The sequence below is a fragment of the Adiantum capillus-veneris genome, chromosome 25 (genome assembly GCF_014529385.1).
Source record: "Adiantum capillus-veneris isolate H3 chromosome 25, ASM1452938v2, whole genome shotgun sequence".
Classification (NCBI taxonomy): Eukaryota; Viridiplantae; Streptophyta; class Polypodiopsida; order Polypodiales; family Pteridaceae; genus Adiantum; species Adiantum capillus-veneris.
The window spans coordinates 64,871,791-64,882,554 of NC_140955.1; positions in this window are offsets into that span (position 1 = coordinate 64,871,791).

Consider the following 10,764-nt stretch of genomic DNA (forward strand, 5'->3'; position numbering starts at 1 on the left):
GTTTGGATGCAAGGCTTGTGGTTCATGACGTTGTTGCTGCTTTGAATAATGGCTTAATTAGGCTTACTTTATATATACACATGCCTTGGCCTTTTGCTCGGCCTCCAATGCAGGTCACTCCAACTTCAGCAAGCGGTTAGAGCCTAAGGCTGGGGTGACAAGCTATAGGGTTCGATTGGGTTGGGGCTCATAGGATAATTGTGCCTTAGTCGTGGTCACCCAAGCACAGTTGAACTATGCTTAAGAATTTGTAACTATGCCAATTTTGGCATAGTTGCTCACGTGAAGATCTGTTCTATAAATGTAAGGGAAAATGCTAGCTTGCAATTAAAATATTTCAATATGAAACGCGGCTATCCCCAATGCCTTCTATACCATACATTAGCTGCCTCTGCAGTGTGGGCCAAGCAGCGACCTCTCTCTCCCCCCATCGGTCATCATTTGTTGTTATTACCTCCATCTAACTCTGCACCACGTGACCACTCTGGATCTATATTTCTACCAAGCATTAATTATAGAGGCTTATTTGGCATAACTACATCAACTTTGCACCATGTGACCCCACTCGTTCAGTGCATTCTAGGATCTAATTTATATTTAAGCAATGGGGGCATGATTTACATTGTTTACTTAAACTCCATGGTTTATGCACTTTTTGTTAGTATGAGACTAAAAATTTGTATAAGTTAGTTTTGTGCAAGTGGAATTTGTCGAGGTATTACTTCTTTGACACGGTTTTAGTGGTATGGGATGCCAAATTTGTTTTAAGTAAGTGGTGCTTTCTCACTTTTTCCAAGAAATTTTATGAAGTACACACAGTAGGCTGTAATGGTAGTGCAACTTGTGCTTCCATATTAGATCTTGTTATCTAGGGAAAGACATAAGTGGTGTGTCCTTTTTACGAGTAATTGTATTGCTATCTCTAAGAAATGGTACAATATGGTTTGTGAGAATAAATACTCCGGAGTTACTTTGTCAAGGTTTATACCAAATTTGATGTTCATTACATCATGATAGTGTGCACTTGCATGTGCAAGATTGATACCAAATTTGATGTTCATTACATCATGACACCAAGTACATAGTGTGCACTTGCATGTGCAGGATCACATTATTGTTGGCTACTCAAATCTCAAGGGTTGCAAGCTTGTATGGGAAATATACTTCTTACGAATTCATGCATGGGTAGATCCCTAGATCTAATATTTGTGACGTTGCAAATTGAAGATGACAAGCTGAGACAACAAATTACCATTCGTTTGGTAACCACGCTCCTGTAGGCTATTTTTTAATCGTCAAGTAAGACCTGACATCTGTATATTTTTTTATATACCTTGGTTGAAACCGTCCAAGACCAGAGGATGTTGATTTATTTGCTCCTGAGATAGTCATATTGGTACATTGTGACCTAAGTATTGGGATATCGATTAGTGATATGCAAGGCATACAAGTGAATTTCATTTTCCATGCCAACATTTATGTGGATTGATAAGTACACAAGATCGGCCTCCAGCACAAGTGATTAGAAAGTTATTGATTCATTGGATAGTCGTCATGGTCATGCAAAGGGACTCACCAAGCACACTAGAGCTGTGCTTGAGAACTTGTAACTATGCCAATTTTGGCACAATTGCTCGCGTCAAGCTCCGTTCTAAAATGCAAGGAAAAATGCTAGCAGCAAAATGTTGCAATCTGCAACATGGCTAGACCCAACGCCTTTTGCACCATACATTGGTTGCCTCTGCTACATAGTGTGGGCCAAGTTATCTCTCCACTGTGATCATCATCCGTTGTTCTTACCTCCATCTATTGGTTTAATTTAGCAACTCTGCCTTCATGTGACCACTATGGATGTGTATTTTTGCAAATAATTAATTATAGCGGCTTAGTAAGCAGAGTTAAGGGTTCTGGATAAATGTGTCACACATAACCAGACTCTTACCGTGTATTCTAGGCCCTAATTTAGAGTTTAGCAATGGGGATGTTTGTCATGCTTCCACGTTCTTAGTTGGCATCATAGCAAACTTGAGTGTCGCCTTCTTCTTCCTCCATGTGGGATTGGCCATCATGTTGTCTTTCGAGCACTATTTATAGTGTAACAAAAAGGTGATTTCGACTTCAGTTAATAAATTTAAACATTTTTTTATCAGAGAGTTGTCAAAATTGGTCACTTTGCATTCATGATTTCTTTTTTATTTAGGACAGCATCTAAAATTGCGTACAGGTTGTAAGCCCCTCTCTCTCTCTCCCTCTCTCCACCTCTTTGCTATGTTTAGGGTTTTTTTTACCTCATTCGTAGTAAGCTATATTTCAGTGAATAACATATTATCATGTAAGATATTTGCATAGAATTTTGGAAAAGAAGAGTACAATTACTTGCAATTGTCGTTATGTTGGCGTCTAGCCTCAATGCTTGGCTGCTGGATCACTATAAACATGTGAAGCCATCGCGCAAGTTAATCTTGACTATGGTAGTCTAGGATTCAAGATCAACACATCCCTTCAATTATAGGGATGTACCATTAGGAGATTTCGGAGGTCATTTGGAGGGCCTTCTAAGAAATTCTATTTTTCTCTCTAGAAAATGTTCTTAAAATATACTTGCACTTGTTGCGTACGTCCAAAACGACAACTAGACACTCTCAAAAGTGAACCTAACTTTTCAAAAATCCTTGAAAACTATCACTTTTTCATTCAATGCGTGTGTCGTTTTCATGAAGTACACGACGCTCATTCAATATAGCTTTCGTCATCATTGAAATTAAAAAATTAAAAAATTATCAGTTGGCATTAGAATTTAAAGTTTTTGACACCGCCAATGCGTCAATTGGTGTTGGAATTCATAGTTTTTGACACCGCCAATGGGTACAAGGACAATCCTTTTTGTACCCTTTCCGGGTGTCAGATTGAGGCAAGTAGATAGGTGTTTTTTAGGTTTTTGGACGTTCCAGACGTATTGGCATTGTCAAAAGCTTCAAATTCCAATACCAATTGACAGTTTTATGATTTTTTTTAACTTCAATGATGATGAAAGCCATATTAAATGAGCGTTGCCTATCTCATGAAAAACACATTTGCATTGAAAGAAAAGGAGACCGTTTTCAAGAACCACTAACACCTTTTTTATACTTTTCTTAATATCAATCTATTTTTCTACATAACATAGGCTCTTCTTTCATTGGAGGAGCGCTTTTTCCTCTCTCTTCTAAAAGGCCCTCCAAAAGACCTCCGAAATCTCCTAATGTAGTAGTAATGAATGTGCAGGCTACATGATATACCATGGATTACTGCCACGCGTGGTTACATTGTTTACTTGAACTCTATTGCTTATGCATTTTTGTCGGTATGGGACTAAAAATTTGTATAAGATAGTTCGATGCCAGCGGAGTTTGTCAAGGTATTACTTGTTTGATGCAATTTGTTAAGGTATTATTTGTTTGATACCATGTATTCTAGGACTTAATTTAGAGCTCAACGGTGGGGACTTTCATGCTTCCACCTTCCTAGTGGAATCATAGAAACCTTGAGTGTTGACTTCTTCTTCATCCATGTGTGTTTTCTCATCGTGCTTTCTTTCGAGCACTATTTACTTGTTTGACACAGTTTTGGTGGTATTGGGATGCCAAATTTGTTTCAAATAAGTGCATGTTTATCACTTTTTCCAAGCAGTGTCATGAAGCATGCATGGCATGCTCTAACAGTAGTGCAACTTGTGCTTCCATATTAGGTCTTGTTATCTAATGACTCTCTAATGAAAGGCATAAGTGTTGTCTCTTTTCTAAGGATAACCGTATTGTTACCTCTATGAGATGGTAGAATACGTCAAGTAAGACCTCAATGGACTTGTGTTTATATATGTATCTTTTTTTGTATATCTTGGTTGATTTTAACCATCCAAGACAAGACGATGGTGATTTATATGCTCCTCAAATAGTCATATTGGTCCGTTGTGACCTAACTATTGGGATATCGATTAGTGATATGCAAGGCATACAAGTGGATTTCAGTTTTCATACCAGGATTTATGTGGATTGGTAAGTACAAAATCTCTCTCTCTCTCTATCTCTCTCTCTCTCTCTCTCTCTCTCTCTCTCTCTCTCTCTCTCTCTCTCTCTCTCTCTCTCTCTCTCTCTCTCTCTCTCTCTCTCTCTCTCTCTCTCTACCATGTTAGGGTTTTTTCTCACTTTGCTAATAGAAAGCTATATTGCAGTGACTAATGTCTTATAAAGTAAGATATTTTCACATACTTCAAGACGTATATTTGGCTACTTGATCACTATACATATGTTGAGAAATATAGCAAGTTAATCTTGGACTATGGTTGTCAAGGATTCTAGATATCAAATCCCCATGATGGTTCTTGGTTGTATCAACACATCCAAGAAGTGTAGAATGACACATTTAGCAAATGTAAAAGCTACATGGTACACCATGGATTACTGCCATCCTTGGTTACATTGTTTACTTGCAGACGTTGGTTTATGCATTTTTGATGGTATGGGACTAAAAGGTTGTGTAAGTGAGTTCAATGCAAGTGGAATTTGTCAAGCCCCTGTGTTCCTTTCGTTGCTGCAACTTGAGATGGCGACCTACAAGAGTCTCACTGCCACGTATTGAAGATCTTCTTTTTCCACACCATACTCTTTCCACCAAATTGGTGTGCTCATCCTCTTGATAGCATCTATGTGCCATGTATCCATGAAAATTCCTTCTCTGCTAGTATAGGATGTCTTCTATGTGTATGCCACTTATCCATTTGCATTACCCAGTTGTTGGGTGGCACTTGGGAATACACTTTCTTTAAGTCACTGATCACTTCATTGTTTGTGCATCTGGAACTGCGATCTTCTATGGGTGCTATGCCACTCGGGTTTGCTAAGAGCTCTTCTCAATTGTAAGTTTTCTTGCTTATGTAAGCTATATTTTAGTAAATAACATCTTATCAACTAAGATATTTTCATAGACTTTTGGACGTAGAAGAGTACAATTACTTGCGATTGTCGCACGGGGTATTCACTAAGGGTTACCATATGGTATCATGTGAGTGTACAATAGGGGGGTTTTCTAAGGACAAATGGATAGATTTTACATAGGAGGGTCCCGTATGTAGGGGTTAAAAAGGCAATTTTGTTGCACGCAGGTGGCGTCCCCCTATTACTACTAGTGAATCCCCCATGGATTGTCATTATGTTGGCTTCAAGCCCCGATGCTTGTTCTACTGGATCACTATAGACATGTGAATACATCCGGCAAGTTAATCTTGACTATGGTAGTCTAGGATTCTAGACAAAAAATCCCCATGATGGTTATTGGTTGTATCAATGCATCCAAGAAATGTAGAGTGACACTTTAATTATAGGGATGTACTAGTAGCAATGAATGTGAAGGCTACATGGTACACCATGGATTATTGCCACGCATGGTTACATTGTTTACTTGAACTCCATTGTTTATGCATTCGTTTTAGTATGGGGCTATATTTTTGTATAAGGTAGTTCCATGCAAGCGGAATTTGTCAAGGTATTCCTTGTTTGATGCAGTTTTGGTGGTATGAACGCCAAAATTGTTTCAAATAAGTGCTTCTTTTTCACTTTTTCGAATTAATTTTATGAAGTACGCATGGTATGCTGTAATGGTAGTGCAACGTGTGCTTCCATATTAGATCTTATTATCTACGAAAATGCATAAGTGTTGTGTCCTTTCTAAGGATAATCGTATTGCTACCTCTATGAGATGGTACAATATGATTTGTGAGAGTATATACTCTGGAGTTACTTTGTCAAGGTTTATACCAAGTTCGATGCTCATTACATCATGATAACAAGTACAAAGTGTGCACTTCCACATGTGAAAGAGCATGTTATTGGATACTCAAATCTAAAGGATTGCAAGGTCAAATGGGAAATATCCTTCTTATCAATCCATGCATGGATGGATCCATGGATCTAAAGTTTGTAATATTGCCGATTGAAGATGAAAAGTTGAGAGAACAAATTTCCATTCAATTGGTAACCATGCTTATGTGGGTTATTTTTTACCGTCAAGTAGGACCTCAGTGAAGTGTATCTTTTTTTTTTTGTTGCTTGTAATAATGGCTTAATGAAGCTTACTTTATATAAACACATGCCTTTGCCTTTTCTGTGATCTCCAACGCAAGAGGTTAGAAAGCTATTGTTTCACTAGATAATTGTGCCTCAGTTGTGGTCTCGCGGGGTTCACTATGTGTAAAACTACCATATCACGTGCGTTCAAGACATGTTTGTAAAACCCCTTATCTGTGAGTTTTGTTAAGAATATAATGTACCCTTTTCTTTTAAGATCTGTAAGTTTTTTTCAAAAATTTAAAAAAATAATGTCCTTCTATATATATGTTTCTGTAAGTTTCAAGAACTTTAAATACCCTTCTGTTGAACTCACGTGATACATTACATTTTTATTAGGTAACCTCCCCGGGGTTGTGGTCTGTTAACCCTCACGGCACACGGACACCCTATGATCTATAAACGTTGTATTATTTAGAGTCAGGTACCGGGCTTGTCGGACCAATAGGGAAAGGTAGAGTGATCGCCGATGAGAGGCGCACTTTAACTTGGACATTCAAGGGATTAGTTGGTTAAGCATGGGCGCCCAAGTGTGAATGGGGTGAGCTCCTATAAAAGCCAACTAAACCTAATTTTTACTCATTCTCTCATTTGTGCAATAGAAGAGTGCTCTTGCTCCATCTCCATCTTCTTCTTCTTCACCTCCTTGTGTGTGTGTGTGTGTGTGTGTGTGAGAGAGAGAGAGAGAGGGAGAGGGAGAGTGTGTGTGCGATCGAGCATTACGAAGACACGACGGCGGCGAAGCGGTTGAGCGCGGCACGACTGCAGCTTCTTCTTCATCGCGGCGAGGAATCCACCACAAAGGCGAGCGTAGAGCGGTGAGTGACACACCCTTTGTTCTCTTGAGCTTGCTAGTTTAGGCTTGTTGTGTGCTTGGAGCCGTTTGTGGCTCGCACACGGTGTATTGGCAAGTCCCTTGCTTCGACAGTGCGGCAAGGAGCGCACATTTTTGGCGCCGCTGCCGGGGATATGCCCTACACTAAGCTCGGTTAGCACTTTACGCTTCCTTGTGGTGCAATTTCTATCATAGGAAAGGCAGGGAAGGAGTGTGTGGAGATTTCTGTTTTTTGCGTTTTCTTCATTTTCTGTCAAGTTTCAATTTCTGCTATTGTCTGTGCGTTTTCAATTTTCTGCATTTCTTGCGTTTTTTTCAATTTCTGCAATTCTTGCATTTTCAATTTCGGCGTTTTCAATTTGTGCAATTTTCTGCATTTCTGCGTTTTCTCAATTTTCTGCATTTCTGCATTTTCAATTTTTGCGTTTTCAATTTCTGCAATTTTCTGCATTTCTGCGTTTTTTCTATTTTCTGCATTTCTGCATTTTCAATTTTTGCGTTTTCAATTTCTGTATTTTTTGCATTTAAAAAAAATAATTAATTAATTAATTTTTTTGAAAAAAAAATCTGGAAAAAAAATAATTTTAAAAAAAAATCGGAAAATAAAAACGCGAGTGAGCGAGCGGCGAAATTTTTCGAAAATAAAAAACGTGACTCTTAAAACGGACGGGTTGGTTTGTATAAAAGATAGATCGGGATCATTTGCCCAAGCCCAGGCCTCAATCCTCAGTCTTATGATATATATTAGACTCACTCTTATATATATACCCTACTCCCTCAAGAGAGAATGAGAGGATGTGGGACAAGTCCTCCACTCTCCTCCTTTCTCTTCCCACTTGCACCCTTAGACTTTCTAGTTTGGGCCTAGTTCCCTACTGGAAATTGACAGTTTTAGGGATTCCGAGGGCATAGAGTGACCAAACGGAGGGCTGTAAAGCACGACACGACCCTCTGACCGATACGCTCGTTTCGAGCTATCACACGGCCCATTCCACGACACGCTCTAAAAAATCTAGCAAAAAAACAAACAAAAAACACGCTAAAAACTAGTCACAAGGCCTCCTAGAGCAGCTTTTTGATACCTTAGGGTATCAAAAGCACATGCACTTACGCTCTGGGCGGGTGCTAGAACACGAGCATATTGAGGGTGCCTCTGTTCATACGGACACCCATTACCCATCCACGATAGGATCTAGACCCTCAGCGGGGACACAAGGTAGCACTACCCAAGACCCTAAAATAGCCGCTAGTGATTCCTCCTCCGACTCAGAAATCATGGAAGCATACCCTACCCAAAACACTGAGAGAGAAGGCCATGCACCTCCCGAAGCTCCACAGCCTAGTACTAGTATGTTTAGCCGTTTCATGGAAACATTAGGTAGAGCTACTCGCTCCGAACTGTTGAGGAATCTCATGATCTTCTTAGGTACCTAGTGTGCACTTGATTCACTTGGTGTAAGCAAAAGAGGATATTCGGCTATCCAAAAGTCTGTCTCATCCATCTTTGTTAAGAAGGGTATAAAATCCAAACTTCTACCATCAGCCTCAAGTGTTTGGAAAGAGAGGCTTCAGCTTAATGAGGCACATGGAGACTATCTTGGACAGCCCTTTCATATTAAAGAAACTTACAGTGGCCATGGAGCAAACATGGCATATGATGAGTTCAATAATATTTTTATGGACCTGCGGATATTACATAAGAGAATGGTGGAGTTTTACAACATCACATTTGAAGAGTCACGAGGGGTATTACATTTTGTGTTAAAACTGGATGAGTGTGAGCTTGTTAAAGAGAAAAAGCTAGAGCGTGTTACTATTACTTTAATGAATAGAGACCTCTCAAAGTGTCCCAGTGATGATCCTTTATATTTTAGTGTTCAATCAAAATCTAACATATGGTGGCTTGGTGCGTTTGAGGTAAGCGAGATTCTCAGGTAAGCTCAAATGTTCACATCTACTTAAGTCTCATTTATTTTGTGGTGCAGGTAAAGAAAGAAGATCATGAGATTCTATATTGGGTGTTCCATCGAACTAATATTCCGGAGGTGATTGATTGACAGACTAACCAGGGAGAGGTACTACGTCTAGATGGAAGGGGAGACTTTCAAGTTCAGTGGCATCTTACAGGTGACCTCAAAACATTAAAGTGTGTGTATAATTATGGAATGGGTGCAATGGAAAAGTCTCCGTGTTTGTTCTGCATGGAGCCTGCAAAGGTCATGGACCCAAAGTGGTGGAGAAAAGCTCCAACACGTCACATTGAGGATCCTGCTTTTCAACCGGTTTTGAAAATACCACTTGTGAATGTCCACATTTGTACAATGCATGCCCTTTGTAGAATTGTGGAGAAATTGGTCTACTTATATATCGGGTTTGCTTGGAAGATTAAGAACTCGGCAGAACGACAAGTAGCCCTGCAGTGCTTAGAAATGGTACTTTCAGATATGGGGCTTCATGGTGGCAATGTGAAAATCCAGCGGAATGAAAAGAGATGAACTGCTGAGAAGGATGTCCCATGCAAACCATCCATCGGTGGGGTGAAGGCACGGAGGTTTTTATCTAAACCCCAAGGTACAAGAGATCCGAAGCTAACAAAACATGGAAAAATATATAACACGTCTTATGTTAGCAAGGTAGAGTATCAGAGCTGAAAAAAGCTACATATTGCAGTCAAAGACCAAGAACCAACTACTCGTAACGCGAAGGCTGAGGTTTGGCGATCAATAGACATCCTATTTTTAATGTGCGACAAAGATGACTGGTCACAAGGTGATATGAACAAGTTCAAGGAGAATCTCAACCTTCTAAAAAAATCATTCAAGACAGCATGGACAGACACCCAGATTACTCACTACATGGTATTATCGTGTATTTCATTCTCTCTTATGTGCAAATATGTGAGTGTAAAACATTCTAACTAATCTGTTTTCATATCCAGCACATCATCTTCAATCATTTACCATATTTTATACAAAATTATGGGAACCCGGCAATATGGAATACCCAAGGGATGGAAAAGTCTCATTACATGGCGAGAAATGCTTATTTCAGGCACACACGACATGGTGGCTCTCGAATCAAGGCTAACAGTTTGAGAGAACTATTTGAATGGTTCTATCGTAGAATCATTCATCGAATGCAGGCAAAAGAAGTCTTGGCAAATTCAGCAACAGCACAAGCCATCAGACATTTACAACAACAAAAAGTTAAAAGATCAATGGCATACAACAACTCCAGAGCTCGTGAAAGTCAACGAAGGTGGAGAGAGACAATGGTGTATGTGAATCACAAGTGGAGAAAGTGGAGAAAGATACTCTGAGTGGATGACATTGTACAAAATTTATGTAATACATGATCTTATACAATTGCTACTTGAAGTGTATCAAGATTTTGAAGGTTCAATTTTGTTTTTTGGCACGTCACCCTTGTAACGAATCATGAGATGTTTGCCATACTCTAAAAGTTCATCTGGGTTTTGTCTACCAAGAGCTAGTGCCATTGCTGTGTAGGTGTAGTAATACGCTGCCCGACCACCTGTATAGCCCGGGCAGTAACCAAAACAATCTCTAGCAAACACTTTGTCCACAAGAATGACTTTATCTGCACTTTTGGGCAGCACGGGTCCACCCAAGAAGCGTGATAGTGTCTTGAATGTGTAAGTTGCTATTGAACCCTCTTGTGACATGGAATTGTGAGAAACTACTATCGGCGACTTGCAAAGCTTTGAAAGGTACTGCGCTAGGGCCGCATCCCTTCCACGATACTCTCGAGTCCACCGCCGAAGGAAGTCATCCTTGTCAGCAATCCAAGACTGCACATATCATGTCA